This window comes from Gobius niger (genome assembly GCF_951799975.1).
Source record: "Gobius niger genome assembly, chromosome: 13".
Lineage (NCBI taxonomy): Eukaryota > Metazoa > Chordata > Actinopteri > Gobiiformes > Gobiidae > Gobius > Gobius niger.
Genome location: NC_136864.1, coordinates 11,613,605 through 11,638,628, shown reverse-complemented (window position 1 = coordinate 11,638,628; position 25,024 = coordinate 11,613,605). Strand labels below are relative to the sequence as shown.

Genomic DNA, 25,024 nt, shown 5'->3' with positions numbered 1-25,024 from the left:
GCCTCTTTTTATAGTACCCCTTTTTATCTGCTTATAAAATCGACATGCTACATTTCTGTGTAAATATACTTCTGTGTAAATATAATATACTTCTGTGTAAATATACTTCGAGAGAGAGACTGTTCTGTGTGCACCACATGGCCAGACTGCTCACCTCACTCCTGTAGTTTGACTCATCTCTGTTTCTGATGAGACCCACCACTGTTGTGTCGTCTGCAAACTTGAGGGAGAGGTTTGAGTCGTACTTTGGAGTCATGATTCAGCAGAGTGAACAGGACAGCACACAGCCTTGGGGGGCCCCCGTGTTCAGTGTGATGGTTCTGGAGGACTTGCCATCGACACGTACAGCCTGTGGTCTCCCCATCAGAAAGTCCAGCATTCTAACATAGGAGTCCTTTGCTTCTAGGTGAGTGAGTGCTGTATGAATGGTCATGTTCCCAAGTCTAGATGACAACTATTTGAGAATCTTTGCTATGATACCAGTTCACTTTTCCTTGATATGTCCAGGTTTGGTCCTGGTTTAGTCCTGTTTAAATTCTTTTCATTCTTTAAAGAGCACATGGGGCTTATTAAATGGGCTTTAAAACGTAATTTGAAATAATGTCTCTGTGAGGATTAGACAGTGGCTCTAAAATACACAGGCCAGGGCTGGTGAGGAGTTTGCCTGGAGCTCCCCCCACTGGACGCACTGGGAATAACTACAAACCAGATCAAACAGCATGGCTAACACCTCCGTGATGCCACAGTGAACAGACTTTCAGCGGATTATGGGCTTTAAAATGTAGAGGACTGTTTTGTGCTTTTCTTACAATATCCAGGGAAGTACAGATCAGATCTTCTACAGTAGAAAACAAAACCAGGAAGAAATGAACAAAGTTAAAGCTGTGGTAATGTAATTATTTTCTTGTAGCGGAGTCAACTTCACTTGGCATCATAGATCTAGATTGTAAACGCGACATTTACAAGACAAAAGCAGACCATGTGCGCTGTTGTTGTCAAAGTATAGCTCATTTTCCACAACCAGGAAGTCAGAGGTTAAAACGTCCGGCTCAACTGAACACATTTCCTCCTGTTCAGCTTCACTCAAACCTGAAAACCTATGACTGGAGCCTCATCTGAAAGCTACAGAACTGATCTAACATAAATCCTCACGTTGTTGCTGTGCTGTGCTCTTGTTTTTGATGCTATTTTGTCGGGGCTTGTTATGCTTTTTCTTCAATTTTAATGGAGTTTTTTTAGTCTTTATTGCTCTTTTGATCCTTATTTATGTCTCATTTTGTTTGTTTTTTGTCACGTTTTTGATGGCAGATTCTCTGACGCTCTTCTGTTGTTATTTTAACGTTTTTTTCAAGAAATAAAGCAGTAATTAATAAATCCTTTTCGTAGTCCCTCTGGGGGTAAAATAAGAGTTAATGGGATGATTGGGTCTTCTCCTGGTGTCTCTGTCCAGAAAACCACACTTGCAGCGTGCTCTGCTCTGACCCGGAGCCCCAATACACACTAATAGAATCACAAAGATGAAGCTAAGCTAACTGCGGGCTAGCGCCACTTAAACAGTATTTACAGCCAAGTTTGAGTGAAAAAAAATGATCTCCATTGTGTAATTGGATGTACAATATCCCTCTCTCCCTTTGTCTTTTCTGTCAGCGTAGTATTAACTCTCACGGACAATTCATGACTAAAAATGCTACGACACCTGCAGTGGCGCTTATGGCCTCTAGGGGCATGAGTTACTTAGTACCGCTTTAAGATCTGTAAACAATGTGCTCGGTTTAGGCAGGGGTTAAGGGGTTAAAATAGCACAGGGTTAGCTCCTCCCCGCTCAGGTCTCAACTCGGTATGAACTCCGGCTGAGAAGAGCTTCAAATTAACTCAAGCAAACAATCGGGATGTGCGGTGGGTCTGTGAGAGCTGTAAACGCAACACCAGAGGGATTTCTATCAAACACCTACGACTTTCAACAGTTTGATTCAGATGTGAACCTACAGCTCTAACAGCGTGAAGAAAGTCAAAGATGTTTTTAATGAGAGATCAATATTATAACATGGCTTAGGGCAAAAAAAAGGCTGATTTTTCATAATGTGTCTTTCATTTCTTGTATTTTACTATGTACAGTATAATATACATCTTTGTTACTTGAGTTGCTTTATGGATGCTGCTACTTACAGTATATTATTCTTGCTTTACTTGGAAAAAAATCTGCTGCTGAGTATTTCTGGATTAGAATTGGTAATATTTTTCGCAGCTAATTTATTTTTAACATACGGCTCGCTTTATTATTAATTCCTTTTCTCTATTCAATCTCCTGTGAGACTGTTGTTGCTGGAGTCTGTCCAGGGGGTAACAGTATACGCTCTCTCACACTCACTATGTGCAATTCAGAACCACAATTTCTCCCAAACATGGATTTTTGGACAGTGGGAGCCAAAGGGTGAAGAGAAACCAGCAGGTAGAGAGTGAAAGCAGGTCAGTCTTGCTGTGGGGCTACGATAGTGCAGAGTGCTGACCATACACTTAAGCAGAGGTCCCCAACTGGTGTTTGGATGACCAGCCATGGCTACAAATACATTCATTTTAAACTCATTTTAACAGATTGTAGTTTGACCTTAACATCAAAATCCAGGACGTCTTAAAGGATCTGCTACTTTAGTATAGGCATTCATATGATATATTGTACCTCTACCACTATGGAGTTCTCATTTTTGTGATAAATATAAGTATTTTCTGGAGGTATTTTTCAAACCCGGAAGACACAACGCTTCGATTCAGTTAACTCCGCCCCCTCTCTCCGCTCATACAACTTTACTGTAGTAGTAGAAATACTACACAGCCAAAAGATTTGTGTTTCTAAATGCAGACTTTTCGTGCTGGCGACCTGCCCTCGCTGTAATCTTCAGCTCCCGACTAGACGCAGTTAGTGGGTTGAACGGGGGATGGACAGACACCAATGGCAAAGTCATGAACAACGGCGTCCCTCCCCGAAGCCTTTTCTTCCAATGTTTTGAGTGTGGGTGAGCGGTGGGTGAGCGGTGGGTGAGCGGTGGGTGAGCGGTGGGTGAGCGGTGGGTGAGCGGTGGGTGAGCGGTGGGTGAGCGGGATCTGGGGGGCGCACATGCTGGTGTTTTGATCACGTTTCTCCAATACCAGAGGCAGCATGTGTGCTCTCTTTCTCTCGGGACACAGACAATGACACTAAAGAGGAATAAAGTTTGTCCTGTAAATGACGCAGCCTAAATGCTGACTGTATAGTATGTCAGACATGAGATATATATTATTAACAATGCAAACATACTTACTGTTGTTACTACTGCATCAACACATCATCAGTAGGGTAAAACTAAACTGTCCCACGACGGTCTAAACCCAGCTCATGTTTCCAATTAGTGGGTGAACGATCCAGCGCTTGGTGAATTCTGCTTCACAATGATAGGCAGAGCCGTCATTGAAGGATCAAAAAGTGGCGTTGCTATGAACGCTTGGCCGCCATAAACCAGTTATCCCTGTGGTAACTTCTCTGGCACTTCCTGCTTAAAACCCAAAAAGTCAGAAGGATCGTGACGCCCCTCTTCCAAGTGACTTGTACGTTTTGTTTTGTCCTTTGTGACATGTATGTTTCATCTATGTTATGTATTTCTTGTGACATGTACCGTCTGTCTCTCTGTGTACCTGGTCCCCCAATTCCATGGGACTATGGATGGAAACTAGCCTTACGCTAAATCCTAGTGTATTTAAAGCTCCTGCTGTTCATTAATACAGGCTGTCCCATTCAAATAAATAAATACTGAAAATCAAGATCAAGCGATCATGAGGCCATGCACAATTTTAATGTAAAGATGAGCAAAGAAGAGAGGTTGAACCAACAAGTGCTTGTTACAGCCCTGGCCATGTAAGCACTGGAGCACGGTTTGTTTGCACGCAAGATGTCACTCTCTTCTGCGCAGATGCTGTTGTTGCTTCAGGAGGAAGCTCGGGTCTTATTGAACATAATTGTTCTGTTTTCTAGTACTAGATGAGGAATATAAATATAGGTATCAGAAAATGTATCGTTCAGGTATTGTATTGTATTGTAGGTATTGTAAACCAAGTATTGTTAAAGAACTGATTTCTTTTTGTTTTACAGTACCAAACATTAATTAACAAATGGCAAGAATATCAGTCCACATGTCCTATAACAGCCACAATCACTTCAACATTACAGCAGCATGTCTATAGCTATAGGGCCTCCGCCTGTTACCACAGCCCCCCTTAGCTCCTGTGAGGCCATATACAAACATATGCCACGTTTCTCATATGTAGCTCTGCATTATTTCTCTATTTCTATAATTCTGTGTTTGTGCTCCTGCCAAATTTAGCTTCTCCTCCACAAGTGGGTCACCAGTGCTGAGAGTAATTAGCAGATAACAAAATGCATGTTTGCGCGGTGGCACCAGGGGGTTAAAGGGAGAGGCAGAATGTAAATTGTTTTAATGGGAAGCCAAAGTTCACAGCGGATGCAAATGGAGTGGAAAATGAGTTTTGACAAATCTTTGGTGTCACTTTTGAGGATCTGGATCATTCTTGGTCTTCTTGGTTCTGGGTTTAGTTCTAGTTTATTCCTAGTCCAGGGGCTGTGCTGCTTAGTCCAAGTTATGCAGTTAACCTTTAAGTAAGACTTCACAAATCAAATCGAAACTCCATAATGATTTGTTATGTGATTACCCTGTAGTTTAGACTAAATTTCTTCACTTTTTTTGGTTCCTGTTTCAGTCATGTTTTGTCAAATTCAAGCACTTTTAACCTTTTAACTTCCACCTGCACCGAGCACATGCTCCCCAGTTTAGCATCACCCAAATCTTCTTGGAAAAATCGTCAAATTGGTGACGAAAATGGGGATGAAATAAAAAAAAGTGCTGGAAAAGAAACAATAAAACAAATTTTAAAAAGCCACAAAAACACAACTAAAGAGTTCTGAAAAAGCAACGAGTTTCTTGAAAAATGTATCAAAATAGCAACGAATGAGATGAATATGAGGATGAAGCAAAAGAGCGATGAAAACGTGAGAAAAAATAAATGAAAAAGTGAAAAAAAGCCACAAAAAAATGACAAAAGAGCAACAAAAAGGTGACAAAAATAGATAAAACAGTGAAAAAAAGAGAAAGCTATGAAAAAAATGTTTAAAGAAAAGAGACAACAACATGGCAACAATGCAAGGAAAGAGATTTGTTTAGATGAGTTTTGTGGGTCTTAGCTTTCAGATTACTCTTATAGGCTGTAATCTTTTAGATTTGGGAAGCTGAACCGGAGAAAATGTACTTGGTTAAGGCGGGGTTAACAGGTTAAAGGGACTTATGTGTAGAATGAGCTCAGACCTGTTCACCACAACTACCTCTAAAATCCTGTACAGTCACTCAGCTTTATACAGAAACTGCAGCTACGTGTAAGACCTGAGGTGGCAGTAGCGAGTGTAAAACAACCAACTTGCATCAAGTTCCTCTAAAGCAATACTAAGTAATTTGTTTACCTTAATAATCCTTTCCATAGTCCCTGTGGGGGTAATACAAGTGTTAATGGGATGATTGGGGGGTCTTTCATCTCCCCGGTGTCTCTGGCCAGAAAACCATGCTTGCAACTTGACTGCCACCGGGTCGGAGCACCAATACACACTAAAGGAATCATGAAGAAGAAGCTAACAGGCTAACGGGCAAAGCTAACTGTGGGCTAGTGCCACTTAAACAGCATTTACAGCCAAGTTTGAGTGAAAAAAAATATCTCCATTGTGTAATTGGATGTGCGATATCCCTCTCTCCCTTTGTCTATTCAGTCAGCGTAGTATTTACTCTCATAGACAATTAATGAGTAAAAAACCTCAACTTGCTACAACACCTGCATGCCCCTATGGCCTCTAGGGGCATGAGTTACTTAGTTAAATGTTAAGAGTTAAATGTTTCACAGTGTAGTCTGTTTTCATGTATGGCTTTGCATTTAACTGCTTTATGAAGTGTGTGGAAACAATCTAGGATGGGCAGATCGATTGGTGTTGATGTAATACTGTATGCCTCATGGCTACGATACCAGGCAAAGAAAATTGAAACAAATAAGCATATGTAAAATAATAGGCAGCTTATATAGACACATAAAGATGGCTGACTACACTGTTCTGGACCAAAACACCCTCACTGCAGCAATATTGAGGGATAAAGTATCCAAAAGTATCAGCACTGTATCGCTTTAAAAAATGTGGTGTTGCCCATCTTGGTATCACAACAATCTCTGCAAATGTGACGCAAGAACTCAGAATTTACTGTATTTTTAATATTGTATGCATTTGCAATCCCGAAGCAGAGTGATTTTCAAACAGCACTATCCGCTTTGGTTTTGAGGCTTCTGTACAACGGCGGAGCAAAGGGCAGGTTTTTGTAGACGCAGCAACATTTGGAAGTGGCACACCATCATTGGAGCTCATCTGAATGCAAATAAATGTGGTGTGTGGAGTGTGGAGAGGCTGACGGGATATTTATTTATAACTAACATTTGGAGAGTTTTGGGGCTGTGGGAAAAAAAAACAACTTGTACAAATGGAGCCACTTGGAGATGCTACTCCCACAGTTTTTTTCTCATATCGTTACCCAACTTTATTGTAAATTAAAAAGCATTTGCTGTTCATAATCGTATCTACGTTATTCCATCATATTTCAGTGCAGAAGTTTGTAATCTTTAAACACCGATGTATTCTCTGCTGCATCTTAAAAATCCAATTACAATTCAACAATACAAACAACTGAATAGATCGTATCGAATAACCGTAAGCCTATTTCCAATCTAATCAACAACTTTAGTTTTATCTGTTTATCCCACAAACAGCAAGCCTCCTGAAAGCCATTACTATTTTTCTCCTTATCTCAGCCGGAGTGTTCAGTTTAGGTTTTGCCGGTCGGAGCTGGTATAGAGGCGCGTGAGGGGCGAGCGGAGGAGGGGCTGAAGGTCAGATCCAGCTGTGGACGAACAATCAACACCTGGCAGCTGTCGGTGGTGCTGACGTCAAAGTGTCCAAGGCAGTGGTTTCCAAACAGTGGGGGCGTGTTTTATCTCATCTGTCTGTCTATAATACGTAATAATATGTATCTATAATATGCACAAATGATACATATCTAATGTGTAAGGATTAAAGTTTTAATGCAAGACGAGCTGCATTAACCTCTAAACCACCTCATGAACCAAGCACATTTTCTCCAGTTTGGCATTACCCAAATCTAAAAGCAAAAAAGTGGCAAAAGAGCGTCAGAAACGTGCGAAAGCAACACTATCACAATTAAATAAGCGACAAAAACACACGACTAAAGAGTGATGAAAAAGCAACAAAAAGTGACAAAAATTTGCTGAAAATGTGATGAAAACACAACAAAAAAATCTGTTAAAGTATGTGACGAAAAACCCACAAAAAAGTGCAACAAAAACACTTCCAAAATGTGACAAAAACGTGGCAAAAGAACGAGAAAAATGTGCTGGAAAAGCAACAACAACACTATAAAAGTGACAAAAACGCATTAGTTACGGTCAGTTTTGTTGGTCTTAGCTTTCAAATGAGGCGTCACACTGGTCTATGGGCTGTAAGCTCCGGTCAAGAAGCTTTTAGATTTGGGTAAAGCTGAACTGGAAAAAATGTGCTTGGTTTATGTTGAGATTTGGGAATTTTAAGCTGCAGTGACATAGAAGAAGGTAACATTCCATATAATAGCAGTTTGACTCATTTGCCATTGACTTAACATGGTCGGCACGGCAACAGTTTAAAATTGTTTACCTTTTTCTATGTCACTTCCTGTCAGTGTGCAATAAGGAAGTGAAACTATAAACATCACAATTGTCAAACTGAAGAAAACTGGGTACATTTTTTTAATTATTAAATATAATTGTGTTCACTATGTTTTAGCAAACATTGTGTCTAAAAAGTGTCATATGTAAATATGCACTTTAAGGCTTGCTTGACCTGTAATGGACATTAAACTTGCTACACTGGAGTGCTTCCCCGTATCAGTCTGTCCTGAAGAGTAAAATTCTCTCAAAATGACAGCCCGGTTAGTGTTTTTCTTCCTCATCTTTAATCCTGTTCAGCTCCTCCAAAGCCATGTCCTGTTTGCTCCTCTTCTTCCCAATCATCAAGTTTTGTTTTGGCCAAAAGTGATCAAATTCACCACAAAATCCGTCTTCTGCAGTGTTTCTGTCCGTCACTAGTCCACTCGTCACCTGACGTTAGCTAATTAAGAGTGTACCTGATCCAGCGGTGTTACGCGTTGCTATGGTGACGCCCGCAGTGGAGTGATTTAACCGGACCACGTGTGCAGTTATACGAAAATAACGCAGGCCAGTTAGAGCGACTACTGCACAAAGCTTTCTCCAGCACATCCCAAAGATTCTCAATGGGGTTAAGATCTGGACTCATGAGTGAAGATGATGTCTCCTGCTCCCTGAACCACTCTTTCACAATGTGAGCCCGATGAATCCTGACATCGTCATCCTGGAAAACACCCGTGCCATCAGTGAAGAAGAAATCGATTGAGGATGTTCAGGTCGTCAGCTGATCTCATTCTAGACCGAGATGTGACCAAACTGGTTAGCGCTCGTGCTACACAGCTAGAAGGTCCCGGATTCGACTCCCACCTGGACGGGGCCTTTCTGTGTGGAGCTGACATGTTCTCCCCGTGTCTGTGTAGGTTTCCTCCGGGTACTCCGGTTTCCCCTACCACTAAAAACATCTACAATAGGCCAGTATGAATGAGAGTGTGTTTGAGAGTACGTATGGGGGACAACGGATGGAAATTAGCCCATGGCTACAATCCGGTGTGGCGTGTTTACATGCATGAGACACATGTATGTTCATTAACATGCACTGTCCCGACCACATAAACCAATAATAATAACTGCAGCAGACCCCATATCATGACATTTAGTTAATCCAGGTGGCGACTTTTAGGGGGGGTCAGGCAGAGTAGTTTAGTCAACAGTCCAGTCCGTTTAAAGCAGTACTAAGTAACGTGTTTACCTTAATAAATCCTTTCCGTAGTCCCTGTGGGGGTAATACAAGTGTTAATGGGATGATTGGAGGGTCTTTCATCTCCCCCTGGTGTCTCTGACCAGAAAACCATGTTTGCAACTTGACTGCCCCCGGTGCGGAGAAAGCAATACACACATGTAATCACGAAGAAGAAGCTAACATGCTAACGGGCAAAGCTAACTGCGGGCTAACGTCACTTTAAACAGTATTTACAGCCAGGTTTGAGTGAAAAAAAATATTTCCATTGTGTAATTGGATGCACAGTAACCCTCTCTCCCTTCGCCTTTCCTGTCAGCGTAGTATTTACTCTCCATGACAATTAATAAGTTAAAAAATCGTAACTTGCTACTACACCTGCAGTTGCGCTTATGGCCTCTAGGGGGAAGAGTTACTTAGTACTGCTTTAAACAAGGTCTAAAAAAGCACAAACCTGTTTTAGACCTTGTTTAGTTCTGAAATTGTCTTCTTGATTGATCATTATGCAAATAAGTTTATGAGCCACAGTCCTGGTTTAGATTTAGATTGGGGTTGTTGGTACAGTCAAATCTAACCAACACAATACTTAAGAGACTAAATCCTTCATTTACTAAATAATAATAATAATAATAATAATAATAATAATAATAATAATAATAATAATAATAATAATAATAATAATAATAATAATAATAATTAAAAAAATACATTTTGGTCAATACTTGTATTTTAACTCCCATATGTATTAAGTGTATGTGCAAATTGAAAATAAATTAGGTCCAAATGTAGAGATAATGTCTTTGTTTTCCTTTTAAAGTAACGATAAGAGTACAATAAAGTACCGGATCGATAAGGAGTATCAATAAGAGTAGTAGTATCGATAAATCCTTAACGATACCAACCCTATTTAAGAGGTTAATTTATCCTTTAAACTTCAGCTTGTTAGACTCACCTATGTGGAGTTCCTCTTTGCTTTGCACAAGCAGAGGGGACCGTCTTTAGTCCTGGTTGAGTTCAGTTTAGTGTCGGTCTCGGTTATGGTAATACAATAAACCAGATTAGTCCTGATTTTCTATTTACTGAATCTCAAAGTTGCGTCACAGGTCCATCCATTATCCCCTTACTCCCTCTCCATCTCGGATCCTCGGACGACGGCTCTAACCGCTGAGCCACAGTCTCTTTGGAACTCTCCCACCATCTCCAGACGTGATTGTACATTCTCTCAAAGTAGTGTGGCTTTTCATTTCCGAGGTCTTTATTCCAGTTCAGAATCGTGGCTGTGTCTAAAGGGAGCTGTCCTTGGTGCTGAAATAAAGCTTCCCTCTTTTTCAACGGGAGGTGAGACAATGTTCGCTTAATGGCACGTCTGAGCACAAAAGAGCATCAGGTGCAGGACTACAATGCGTGCAGAGGAAACAGACTTAACGGGAGACTGAGCGAGACTGAGAGTGACTGCTTCTGGCGTTGAAGGTTTAATAAGGACGAGCGGGTATTAGCAAATGCATAATGAAGAAGCGCTGAAGTGAATGTACATGTTGCCTTCATAAATGTGTGAGTGTTACAAGCGCTCTGCCTCACTCTGTCTTTTTGTTACGCTCTGCCTGGTGCGTTTGCTCCTCCCTGATGCACATCGTGAGAAAGTGAGAGGCTGCCGTCGTGCTCTAATGTGTTCTTTGACCTTCAGAGTGGAGCCGCTGGTGTACAACGAGCGACGGGCAGACTCTGCAAACCTGTGGCAATTTGTGAATGAGGACTCGAGGAGATATGAATGAAACTGATTTGAGTTAAATGGAACATACCATGAAAAACATATGACTAATTAAATTCAGTTTATGATTTCTGATGAAACACAATGTCCCCTTGTTCTGTCTTTTAGAGATGCACCAGCTTTTTTAGTTCCCATAGATACAGACGGCATTTCTGGATTCCCCCATATATGGTCATGTTTGAAAACAGTTTAGGGGGAAAACAATTTGAAGAAAAATCTAACCTTTCTTTAATTATTCAAAAACTACTACTACAAACGCTGAATTATGCATATAGTTTTCTACTAAATAAAGATACAAAGACATGGAGAGGAGCAAAGCAACAGCCCATAAATACATGAATAACAGAGAATGCTAACTTGATGCTTCATGTTAGCTTCGGGCTAATGCTAACGGTTAGCTAGCGCTTGCTACAACTGCTGTTTTTTCACTTCTACTGAACAATCTGCTGTGAGAAAATATCCATATGGGCCCGATTTACACTTGACTTTATTTGTATGTGATAAATAAGTTCATATTCCACCAGAAAATGTCAAAAAAGAGTGAAAAATTGTGTTTCTCTAAAGATTCTATTTTCCCCCTCGGCGAAGCCACGCCCCCTTTTATGACAAGATGCCGTCTGTATCTATATGGTTAAGGGGGGGAAACAATTTGAAGAAAAATCTAAACTTTCTTTAATTATTCAAAAACAACTTTAACAAATGCAGAATTATGCATATAGTTTTCTACTAAATAAAGATACAAAGACATGGGGAGGAGCAAAGTGGTTCAATAGCCCATAAATACATAAATAACAGAGAATGCTAACTTGATGCTACATGTTAGCATCGGGATATGCTAACGGTTAGCTAGCGCTTGCTACAACTACCGTTTTTTCACTTCTACTGAACAATCTGCTGTGAGAAAATATCCATATGGGCCCGATTTACACTTGACTTTTTTATGTGTAATAAATAAGTTCATATTCCACCAGAAAATGTCTAAAAAGAGTGGAAAATTGTGTTTCCCAAAAGATTCTATTTTCCACATTGGCGAAGGCACGCCCCCTTCTATGACGAGATGCCGTCTGTATTCATACTGATATTAGGGGCTTGAGCATCTGCCAATAGTTAATACCAAGATAATTTCATTAAAAGTGGTAGATAATTTGCTGTACTTTTGAATTGATGTGCAACGTTTTGGCACCCATTTCTGATCTGTTATGCGTATCTGTGGTTTCTGTGTCTGGGTTGGTTTCCTCTGGATATTCCGGTTTCCTCAATCAATGGCCTCCTCCTCCAGTGGCTCCTCCGAAACCTCCTTAAATCTAACGAGAACTGGAGATGGGTCCCTGGGCGCCCACTACTCCTGACAGGGTCGCGCTGAAGGATTTGTCAATGAAGTGGACACGTTTATCTACACTATATCAAGGATCGGGCGGCGCACGGGGCGGCGCAGGCTCTTGGCGAATTATTTTCCGAGTGGCAGCGCTACATGTGCCATTCGCCTCCGCCACCTGTGAGGGGGCGTCACAAGAGGAGGTGACTGCACTGATGGAAACACGGCTGACATTCACTTCCTCGTTTACTTTGCGCTGTCTTGCGTTCTTTCTTAAGCCTTAGGCTCTCACAGGTCAAACTAAAAACTTTATTTACCCCATCGTGAGCTAAACCATGTTCACGTCTCGAGAGAAAAAGAGCTACAGCGTCGGCTGTGGCGCGGATCGGCCCGCGCTTGGCGTGAACGCGAAGCAAAACAAAAGCACATGTTCACCCCACACAACCACTCTCCTGGACGCGGAGTCGATCGGGTTGGAGGAAAATCTGTGTCTCCACCCACTAAAATGCGCTAAGTCTGGAGTGGCAAGATCACAAAGTGCGCTCCTACTGAGCGCAAAATGTCACGCCATCGTCTCCGTTTTGATGCACAAGATTGGGCCCTAGGACTGTAAACTTTGCACTGCCAATGCCGACTTTGATATTTTATAGTCTGTTCTAATTTTTATTTCATTTTAATTTTCTTATTGTTTCTATTTTTGCCCCTTTAAGCTTTTTGCTATTACTCATTGTATAGAAGACACCTCTGTTTACTATTTAACTGTTTGCACATTTCCTGTCTATCCTGCACACCCTGAGTGTTTCTTCAGAGTCGAATGTAACAAGTGAATTTGTCCATTGTGAGATCAATAAAGGATTATCGTATTCATTCATTCAATCTTTATTAAGGACACAAGTGAGAACACATGATCCATATATCGTATCTTAAAGGATAAGACGTTATTGATCTCACAATGAAAAAAAAGAGAACCATTCACTTTTTCACTCAGAGAAAGACACCTTTAAGAAAGTCTCTTGGTATTGGTTAACATCGGCAGATACTTAAACCCCCAGTATCAGTATCAGAAGTCAAAAAAGCTGGATCGGTGCATCTCTTGTTTAAGACCCATAGTTGCACTTAAAGCAGCACCTAAAGCAGTACTAAGGAACTTGTTTACCTAAATAAATCCTTTCCGTAGTCCCTCTGGGGGTAATACAAGAGGATGAGTGGAGGGTCTTTCATCTCCCCCTGGTGTCTCTGGCCAGAAAACCACACTTGCTCCGACCCAGAGACCCAATACACACTAATGGAATCATGAAGAAGAAGCTAACAGGCTAACGGGCAAAGCTAACTGCGGGCTAGCACCACTTAAACAGTATTTACAGCCAAGTTTGAGTGAAAAAAATGTATCTCCATTGTGTAACTGGATGTACAATATCCCTCTCTCTCCGTCTTTCTGTCAGCGTAGTGTTTACCCTCACGGACAATTAATGAGTAAAAAACTTAACATGCTACGACACCTGCAGTGGCGCTTATGGCCTCTAGAGGCATGAGTTACATAGTTCTGCTTGAACCTATTATAAAGAATGCATTTAAGAGTCCAATACTGTATTGACCTAAAAATAAACAGTGTAGCTCGTTTCTTTATTGGTCTCTAACATGTGCAGTCTGTATGAGACAGTGTAGCTCGACTCAGGTCAGCGCTTACGTGACCCTCACATCCAGAAGCCTTATTAAACACAGCCAGATTCACGAGCGCTCCGGAGACACATGGCTAAACTTTATCCGTCCCGCGGGGCTCATAGCGATGCAGCGGAGGCAGTGGCTATTCCAGAGGCCGCTCCCCAAAGCGAGATAAGTACCGTTTACGCAGTGGCACATTTTCACACTTGGCTTCCTCCACCTGTTCCTGACCCGCTGACGACCGAGGAGGATGGAGGAGCTGTCCAAGAAAAAAACCCAGAAAATGTTTGGCTTTCAAAGTAATTAACAAAATGAGGCTGAAATAGGACGAATACTCAAGTGTCATGCCAACAAACAAACAAAAATCAATTGTGAAGAGCCTCTTTGAGCCACTCATTAATGATTGATGTTTTCAGAAGTAAAATAACTGATGCATAATGACATAAAGGTCCAATCAAGTCCAAAAACAAGAGAAGGACTCCAACTAATGATTGTTTAGGAACGCTTCTTCCCACTGTTCTCAAATGTACGACTGTTTAATTCAAAGCCTGTTCAAACTGAGCAACATAAGAGTCGTTAGGTCTCATTCACATTAGCAAAGCCCTCCTGTGCTCCTGTGATCCGAGGAGTCCAAACGAGAGAGGGTAAAAAACAAGCTTCGGTGCCTTTTCACGACGCCCATCACAAACCCTGTCCTGTCCACAATATTTGAACATCTCTATTCATGTGATGCCAAGTTGACAAGTCAGACAAGCATTTTTAGTTATTCATTGATCTATTTGAATTAGAGAATTAGAACAGGCCGACACTAAGCCTTAATGTAGATATACCAGAGTTAATGTGATTAAGAGATTCTTAATCACAGTGGGACTTATTATTGGGAGTGTATAATACCTGATAGACAATATTCAAAAGTAAGTAAATTCTGAACCTGAATATTGCTCTTGTGCCATTTCTCTATAGCCTGGGCCGCCAGAATTCACACTTTTCCAATCAGAAAAGCCGGATATGACACGGTTCAGATTTGCTAATGTACCGACCTTAACCGAGCACATTTTTTCCAGTTTGACCCTTCTGAACTGCAGCTTATAGTCGACAGGCCAATGTAATGACTCATTTGAAAGCCAAGACCTGCAAAACCCATCTACGCTTCTTCCTTGTATTCTGTTCTCACGTTTTAGTTAATACCTTGTTTTGCGTCTTTGCCACATTTTTTTTATCACATTTTCATTGCTTTTTTCTCATTTTTTGTCACGTTTTCTTTTTTCGAGTGTAATGTAACCGCGATCAAGCAACAAAAACGTGATGGAAACACAACCAAGACATGACAATCATAACGAGGCGGAAGCTGAGATTAGTTTGGTGGGTCTTAGCTTTCAAATGAGTCATCACACTGTGGCGCTCAAATGCAGCTACGGTGGGGGTTAAACATAGGAGAATGTGCTGCGGCTTTTTCAATCAATGTACGCTTGGAACAGGATGAAAAAACTTTATAAATAGGCATCAATAAGAAGAAAACCCTCTTAGACGAGATGAAGCATCAAGTTCATTCTTGTTCAGTACATTTAAAAACATATTTTACAAGTGGATCCGTAGAGAGATTTCCAGGCTTTTGAACAGATAGCAAAAGCAGGAGTGGGCATTTCTCTAATTATATTCATATATTATATTAATCAGATATTCTACCACTAGACATACGAGGACTCACACAACCAGTCCCAGCAGAACAAACTGAGCTGAACCGTGCAGATTAAGTCACAGCATCAACTCAGTATCATCAGGAAAAGTCTATGTACCGTCACTGGTCTAGTTTTAGAACCACAGCCCTACACACTGCTCTATCTGTAAGCAGAGCATGTCTCCTGGACGTGAACAAAGCATTTTATAACCAAACCCTGTCGTTAGAGAGGTTAAAGTGTGTGGCCCGGGGATGTTCTTCAGCTCAAGGTCAAACTGTTAATCAAATCTGTCTGTCTATTTGCATAATGAACTACTCACGCACATTCAGGCACCTGTTTAAAAGCGATGAGTTAGTGAAGTCTAAGCAACAGACTGGTGAAGTGATAATAGTCTGCTGATGTATGGGAGATAGACCGTAGTGTAGTCCTAGTGCACTGCAAATGGTTTTATGTAATTATGCTCCTGTTAAACTGAGAGTCTCAAATTGTGTGATATTACAACAACAGTGGCACAACTCCAACTGGACTCACGCCAATACAAAGAGTGCATTTTGTCCCACATCTACTAACTGATTCAGGGATTATGACTGTTCTGTTTAAACACAATTAATCTCAATGAGAAAAAAAACACATTTAATGGTCGCAATTAGCAAATCGCAAAGTGAGCAATCATTAAGGTGTTGTGTGATATTTTGTCTCCGTAAGGTTTTATCTTGAGGAAACCCTGCAAACGATGTGGTTTCCTTTACAAAACTAATGCTACTGCTTTCAAACGTATTCAATTCAATGTGCTCATGTGAACTAGATTTTTTTTTTTGAAGGGGCTAGATGCAAGTTAGACATTTTATACTCACTACTGCCACCTCAGGTCATACATGTAACTGCAGCTTCTATATTAACCTCACACGGGAAGCACACAGGGATGAAGAGTTTACCTTCGAAGAGGAAAACTATCGATTGCTATTTGGACCATGTGGATTTGTTTTGAGGCTGCAGCAGTGGCATAGCTGGACTTCTAAAAGTGAATTGTAAATTGTGTTTGTCTTTTTTTCTAATAAATGCGCGGTTTACTCATTTATATATGTAAATATTAAGTTGTTAGCGCTTCACTCAGTTACGCCGTGGCCTTTGAGGCTCCGCACACAAACATGAGCTTGTCGTCTCCTCTGCAGATGTTTGTGTGTTGCTTGGCCAGGTGAAGGGGTGACTAGGCCTGTCACAATAACAAATTTGAAGTTCGATATATTGAGGCAGGAAAGTCTTGCGATAAATGATATTATTGACTCTAATGATTCTAGATACTGTCAATTCTCAGGCATAAAAATGACAGTAAACCTTTGTTCTTAAATGCATAATCATATCCTAAAATACCACACAAGCTGCAATAAAGATGAAACATAATGTAACTCAATTTGCCTCAGATACAAATCAAAGTTTCAAAAATAGGGGGGAATTCTAATAAATGTACAGATGATAAATATCTAGCCCAAAAATGTATTGTTTCTTTGTTATTTATTCAACGATAAGTCGATATAGTAATTATCGTGACAGGTCTAGGGGTGACATGGGCATGTTTTACTGTGACACTAGAAGTTTGATTTAGCTGCAGTTTTCAGTTTGGCCACAGCATCTGTTTACATGCTTGTGCAGGAAAGACCACATTTGTTCCTCCCCCTACATGTTCCAGCCATGTCCTAATGTGTAGAATGAGCCCAGACCTGTTCACCACAACTGCCTCTAAAATCCTGCACTGTCACTCAAAAAGGTGTTACTTCGGGTCCGAATTGACGTCATGCACGAGCTTAAAGGGATATTTCAGGATTTTTGACATAGGGCCTCATTTCCTAGTTATCCAGAGTGTTGCTAATTTCTGGAGATTTTTTTTTTTTGTAATTCATGCAGTTCTTCTGTTTGGAGAGTTTCGTGGCGCTAGGCTAATGCAAGGCTAGCGCATTTTTACAATATCAGCTCGCCTGCATTAAAAACAGTCTGACCCGCTCCACAGTGCACCTGAGGCAAATCACTTATAACACCAGACTAACCATATAAACGTCTGTGTCGATAGAGCAATTTTAACCATTTTGCATTTAAAATAACTCATATTTGAGCAGCATCAGCTTCGTGGTTGTATAAGCTACGCGGCGGCGGAGTGATCTGCTAGAAAATAGTCCCTCAAAATGTGATCATTCATGTGATGCAAGGTCAGTTATATTCCAAAAATTATTCTATCGACACAGACATTTATATGGTTAGTCTGACGTTTTAAGTGATTTGCCTCAGGTGCACTGTGGAGTGTGTCAGACTGTTTTAATGCAGGCTAGCTGATACCATAGAAATACGCTAGCCTTGCACAAGCCTAGCGCCACGAAACTCTTCTAATATAAGAACTGCATGAATTACAAACAAAAATATCTCCAGAAATCAGCAACACTCTGGATAACTAGGAAATGAGGCCCTATGTCAAAAATCCTGAAATATCCCTTTAATATAGAAGGTGCAGTTACATGTATGACCTGAGGTGGCAGTAGTGAGTATAAAAATGGCTAACTTGCATAGAGCCCCTTTAAACACAAAAATGGAATAGAGATCGATCAATATGGGGAAAATAATCAATTTATTTTTTTAATCGCCCAGCCCTATATCTACACAATGTCATGTGTATCAAAGTAAATGATGGACTTGTTTGTATACACTATTTCTTTCACAATTGAGGATTTGATGATGAACCAGCATAACCTTAGCATGTTGTGTCACAGTCTATTCTTGTCCCCTGTCAACACTGCTCTCCACTCAACTGTAACCATTGTTTCCTTGACATCAAGACATTATCAATTATGCATCGAGTCTCTTCATTTACTTTAATCACTGTCATATTATGGTGCCTTGAGCCGTGCACAGAGAAAGTTCCCAAACCTTAAAGCCTTGCAGAAGATTTTTTGCATTCTCAGACGTCAGCAGTATATAAAACTCGCCATTCTCTGCTCCTCTGGGTTCAGCACCAAATGAATGTAATATTTACTCCCTATTTCTCCCTGCATAACCCCGGTTTCAAAGCCATATGTACTCTCTGAGAATCCGTGCTCCCCGCCGCGCTGCGCTCATTTGCATTTTCAAACTTGTAATTCTGATTATGGCTCATTAGAAGCCACAGAGAGCTCTCGTTGGCACAATTTTGGGGAATAGTGCTAACAGTGTAAAATGCTAAACAAATAGGCCTATACATAAAAGATTCTTCTGATCAATACCCAAAGAGGACCTATGGAAAGAAAGATTGTTTTGTGTGTGATTGCCTGCAACTGTAAACATTTATTATTCTCGCTTCTTTGTTGTTTATTTTCTCAGTGGGTTTTCTTGTTGGGTTGATCGTTTTAACATCAATCACACATGTTTTAGATCATCAGTGGGAGGCTGTTGCTGTTCAATTTTTCATAGCTGTGTTTTGAAGCTCCTAAATCATGCAAAAACATATTTTGTGAGGTCTTAACCATGTTATAACAGTCAACCGAAAACGCACAGTGATGTTTTGTTTTAGAAATCTCAGCCAGCTCACTCTGATGAACGTCACACAGAGATCTCCATGTTTTACAGTATAGATACAGACGGTATCTCTGGAATCGCCCATATATGGTCATGTTTGAAAACAGTTAAGGGGGAAAACAATTTTGAGAAAAATCTAAACTTTCTCTAAGTATTCAAAAACGACTTTAAAGGGACTATACGGAGTTTAAAAATGTTAAAAAATAAGTGTTTTCCTCCCTCTACATGTTCCAGCCATGTCCTAATGTGTAGAATTAGCCCAGACCTGTTCACAACTCACGCACAAGCTTAATATAGAAGCTGCAGTTACACATAAGACCTGAGGTGGCAGCAGTGAGTATAAAATGACTAACTCGCATCTAGCCCCTTTGACAAATGCTGAATTATGAATATAGTTTTGTACTAAATAAAGATGCAAAGACACGGAGAGGAGCAAAGTGGTTCAACAGCCCATAGATACATAAAACAACGGAGAATGATGCATGAAACATGATGCTACATGTTAGCACCGTGCTAATGCTAACGCTAGCTAGCGCTTGCTATGACTGCTGTTTTTTCGCTTCTACTGCACAATCTGCTGTGAGAAAATATCCATATGGGCTCCATTTAGACTTGACTTTATTTGTATGTGATAAATAAGTTTATATTTTGCCAGAAAATTGCTATTTCCCCCCTTGGCGAGGCCACGCCCCCTTTCATGACGAGATGCCGTCTATATCAATGGGAAATGAGTCACTTCCTGTCAGCAGCTCAAAAAATCTAATAAAACTAACTTTTTCTGCCCAACATTTCTTCATTAAAGGGACTATACAGAGTTTTAAAAATGTAAAAATTAAGTATTTTCCTCCCCTGCATGTCCCAGCCATGTCCTAATGCATAGAATAAACCTCTAAACTGCCTCTAAAATCCTGCACTGTCACTCAAAAAGGTGTTAATTCGGGTCTGAAATGCCGTCATGCACGAGCTTGTTATAGAAGCTGCAGTTACGCATAAGACCTGAGGTGGCAGTAGTGAGTATAAAATGGCCAACTTGCATCTAACCCCTTTAAAATTGCAGCTTCACTGAAATAAAATCATAATTATGCATCTGATGAACTTGTAGCTAAAACATTTGTAATATTTTCAAAAGCATTAAAATCTGTCATGTGCACTTAAAGAGACATTCAGTATTTGGGGATTTATTTATCTTTTTTGCCATATCGCCCATCCCTACCATGTTGGCAGGTGTGTCAACAGTTCTAACTTAACTGTTGTTTAACAGTTGTAAAAGTAGATGAAGAAGTTGAGGGCAAGATGAGCCATTAAACTGTATCTTTACCATTGCAAGATAAGACCAGTGCCTTGGCAGAGGTCGAGCTCAGAGTCAGCACTTTGCATAGGACTGTCCAGTAATTATAACCTCTAGATTCAACAGCTATTGGCCAGAACACACTTGAAGCTATTGGAATTCAGCGTTCACATGTTCTTTACTAACCATTAGGCAAAGCATAGGAGCTGTCCAAAAGCGGATGTTTGCCAGAACGCACCAAAGTTTCCTATATTCGTTCATACAAATGTGAAGAAAGAATCCACCACGAGAAAGTTAAAATCCCCGTGTTGTTGAAAAGCAAAAACCTCAAAGAAATCAAGAGTCCAGAACCTCAACGCGAGGAAATACGTGCGTCAAAAGCCCCCGAGACGACACCAAAACAAGCAACACTAGAAACAACAAGCCCAGAGCTTTCGCGGGGGAGCAAAAAAAAGCAAAAATAAACAATCGGGCAAACAGAGCGAGGTCGGACGTGGAGGAAATCGCTGTCGTGGAGACTGAGCATCCAAGATTTTTGAAACGATCGCATGCAAAAAAAAAAAAAAAAAAAGCCAGAGCCCCGTGATTGCCCGTTCGCATCGTTCCAACAAGACAAGAAAGCGACGAAAAGGGACAGCAAAGTGTCAATGCAAGACGTACTCACCAAAAAAGAGGCAAAAGCGTTCAAATAAAACACGAACACGGGGCGTGTGTGTTGGCGAAGGGATGATGCTCTCGCGCTCTCCACCGCTACTGCCGCTGCTCCTCCGGCGGATCACGTGACGCACGAGTTTGAGTCAAGTCCCGGCGCTTTCTCCCGCTCCGCCGGTGCTGATGCGACTTAACCAGTGCACACGGGCGCGAGTAAAGCACAAATGTACTATTGATTTCTACCCCCGCTGCCCCGCGGTGTAAATGGCGTTGAGCGCGCGGATCACCGGTGCCTTTGGGGAGGCAGGGGAGTCCCAGAGGGGCCCGGGGAGAAACGCAAAGCAGGCATTAATAAGGCAGTGATTTATGGAGAGCTATGCTAATTCTGCTTGACCAACGTGTTTGAAAAGATGATGAAAGTGGCCAAATATACTAACAGGCTAATGAGGCTTTGAAGAATGTCATCGATGTTGTTGGTAAAGCAATAGCTATAGAAGTACAAATACTATCTCCAATGGTGCACCACATGCTGAGGGTCTCGCTATGTTTTTTACAGCTTTTGACAACATCTTCAGACACCTATAAGCTTTGTTTTTTTATGTAAGCTACCCTAGGTTTAAAGCTGATATAAAATACAGTTATACAATATGCCAGCAGAGGGGTCACGTCCTCTTGTGTACTGGGGTGAAATGGGCTGCAGAGCCATAACACAAGTTTAAAAAGAAATATATAGACTGCTGGCCAAGTTACAGAAGGAAGAGAGTTTGACCATGGACAGGACCATAAAAACAAACAATACAGGCAGCAAGAGTATGAAGAAAGTGAGTGCTTCCAGAGGCTCCGTGGAAAAGGCAAGAATGCAGGTGCACTTCAAAGACTGGGAGTGATTCTGTAGAACAGGTTTAACAATGTGTCAAAAAAGGTCTGAGGTTCTCTGTTGTAGAAAATTAAAAGTCCTTTATTATACGGCTCTTCACAACGTAAGTAGAACGCTCCGTTGATTTGAATGGGATTTCCCAACGTTCTACCGGTCATTATTTTCTGATAAAGGACCTCTGAAAAAAATAATGACCGCTGCCCATGGCAACGGAGTTCGTGCTTTCATATCACTCCGCGCGTACGTAGTAGCGACACTATCTCTGTCCCCGTCACTGAGAGAGAAGTTGGGGGAATTGCTCGTGAAGTTAGCGTGAGTCTGACTTTCAATTTACCCAAAGATTCAGAACCATTCCTCCAACTGCGCCTTCAACTAAGTAGCTAGGCTAGCTGCTAGCCTTGCTGCTTCTAGCCTAGCAAAACGCTGCAGCGCAACGCGCAAACTTTTGGGAACTATTTGTCGCGGATGTCATTAAATAAACCTTTCGACCTTCATAAAAGTGTACGAAATTTATGTTGTGTGTGTTCAGTTGGCAAATGGCCGTATAATAAGCGGGATAATGTATAGAACGCTGGTCATTAGGGCGAAACAAGACCCCTCCGCTTCGCGTCGGGGTCCGGTTCGCCCTGTCGGTACTTATTTTCCCGATAATGACCAGCGTTCTATACATTATCCCTTACTTATTAGAATAGACAGCCTATGAACTCTGGCGTGTCTTCATCAGGGCAGGCTCAAGTCTCCATAAGGTCATTCCGATTAGCATTAGCATTAGCCTACATGTTAGTAATGGTTAAACGCTTATATATATATATATATATATAAAACGTATACTTATATTACTTATATCTATCAACTTCAACATCAGGAAAAAGGGACACGAGAAACTGGAGAAATACCAGGGGCTCAGAGAAGAGCTGAAGAAAACCTGGAGGGTGAAGGCATCAGTGGTGCCCGTGGTCGTTGGGGCACTCGGGGCAGTGACCCCCAAACTGGAGGAGTGGCTCCAGCAGATCCCAGGAAATACATCAGACATCTCGGTCCAGAAAAGGGCAGTTCTAGGAACAGCAAAGATACTGCGCAGAACCCTCAAGCTCCCAGGCCTCTGGTAGAGGACCCGAGCAGGAGGAAAAAGAGACCGCCCGCGGAGGGTGAGGAAGACTATTTATATATATATATATATATATATATATATATATATATCCTTGAAATAGGCACTTTTCCACCAAACAAGAAAAGGAAGGAAGGTCAAGTGTCTTGCCACAGGGCACACCAACAGTATGTAATGGCAGTAGAGGGGATTGTTCCAGTAGCTCCGTGAGAGATTGTACCGACTGCATGATGTATTGTATTATTATAATCAATGTTTATTCCGCTACTTACTTTTTCAGTGTTCTGCTGCTCAGCCTGCTTTTAAATTTGCACCTCAGGGATAAATACATTTTTAAAATAAATTAAAATAATTTAGGGATTGCAGATTTTTCTGTGAAAACTAGTTTACACAAACACAGAAAACAATATTCGAAATACCCTCTGACTTAACTTTGTTTCTAGTTTGTGAGTAAAAATTAATTTTATTGTTCTGAATTCTGTTATAACATATGCATTGTTTTCCATATGAATATGGAATGTAATGATTGAAAAATGAATAATGAATGAAAACTTGCTTTTTTCCCACTACATTAAACGGTTTCAAATAAAAAGTCTTTTCCTCTTTTAACCTGCAGTGTCCTGCCTTAAGAGGCCGAAAACCCAGGTGAAAAGAGCTGTCCCGTCTGAATTTTCTTCACAGTTGGTTGTGTCTAATGGGACAGTGATTGGTCGTTGCCTCTGTCAATAACTCTGGTCTCAATCTGTTTTATCGACAACAGCCGCCGCTGGATTCATTCAGCCGCGAAAATGAGGCCACAGAAGGACAATGGGCCAAGACCCACAACAGCCTTTCGTTTTCCACATTCACTGATGGCTGTGGAGGGAGATTGTATAAAAGTAGCCTCTGTTAAGTTTTATATTTTCAATAAATCATGTTATGTTGATAAGTGCGTAGAATATAAAAAGGGTGCTGTGCAAGTGAAATGATTAGGAAATTTAAAAGCACAGTTTTGCTTTTCTGAGACATCCTTCCAGTTAAGAACAAAAATAAACTATGCTGGGCTTTGATTAAAATCTTCAAGAAAATTCAATCAAAAATTTAAGGTAAACTTTTTTCTCCCTTTTTCATTTTTGTAGTAAAAAAGTCATTGATCTATTAATGCCTGGGCTCCAGTGCATCCATTGTTCTGTCATTGCTCTCACAAACACCCACACTTTCATACATCAGTGTAAACAGACACTGGGCAAGGTTGGCCTGTCACAATTGGAAGTTTGACATATTGAGCCATGAAAATATTGCTGTAAACAATTAAACACCTCTTAATGTCATAGAAACTCATTCTCAAGCTAAAAAACGAAAGTAAAGCTTTATTGTATTCACTTAGGTGTGAAATGTGTGGCATAAATAAACCCGCCTTGCCTTCATTCTAAAATATCATACTATAAACATGAAACAAAATCTGCTTTGAGCGAAAAGTAGTCCATTACAGGTGAAACTCGGAAAATTAGAATATCTTTTAAAAAGTGCATTCATTTCTGTTATTAACTGTGATATTAATATATGATAGACTCGTTACATTCGAAGTGAGATATGTATAGCCTTTATTTGTTATCATTTTGATTATTATGGCTCAGCTTGTAAAAACCCCAAATCAAAAATCTCATAAAATTAGAATATTTAGAAAATTGACTTGAATTTGTAAGCCATAATCATCAAAATTATAACAAATGAAGGCTTGACATAAAGTCACTTTACATGTAATGAGTCTAAATCATACATTAGTTTCACATTTTAAGTTGAATTACAGAAATAAATAAATGGTATTCTAATTTTCCGAGTTTCACCTGTAGAAAAATGTGACTTAAAATGTGAATAGATGTACAAGATGGTGCGTTCTGAGCTTAAAAGGTATTGTTTTTCTTTCATTTGTTTTAAGTCTATAATGTATTAATTGTGAGTGCCGGGTGCAAGGTGGGTTAAGTGTCCTGCACGAGGACACAAGAACATTATTTACTGTATTGCTGGGTTGCAGGTGACATCGCAGCGTTCTAAAGGCCAATACTATTGTATGGAGGAAAAATTATTTTGTTTTTGAGGAAATGTTTAGTCTTGTACAGAGAGATCATGGACCTAGCGAATGATATTAATGATCA

At 40.6% G+C, this 25,024-nt stretch overlaps 1 protein-coding gene across 1 annotated transcript in view; it reads right to left on the bottom strand.

Annotated features, from left to right (window-relative positions):
- The window catches only part of LOC306972780 (RNA-binding Raly-like protein), a 77,625-nt gene extending 56,467 nt beyond the window's left edge, over window positions 1-21,158 (bottom strand). The window contains exon 1 of the mRNA XM_079569486.1: window positions 20,918-21,158. The gene's annotated coding sequence lies outside the window, so the exon portion shown is untranslated. The remainder of the gene's footprint in view (window positions 1-20,917) is intronic.
- Window positions 21,159-25,024: the final 3,866 nt, after the last annotated feature.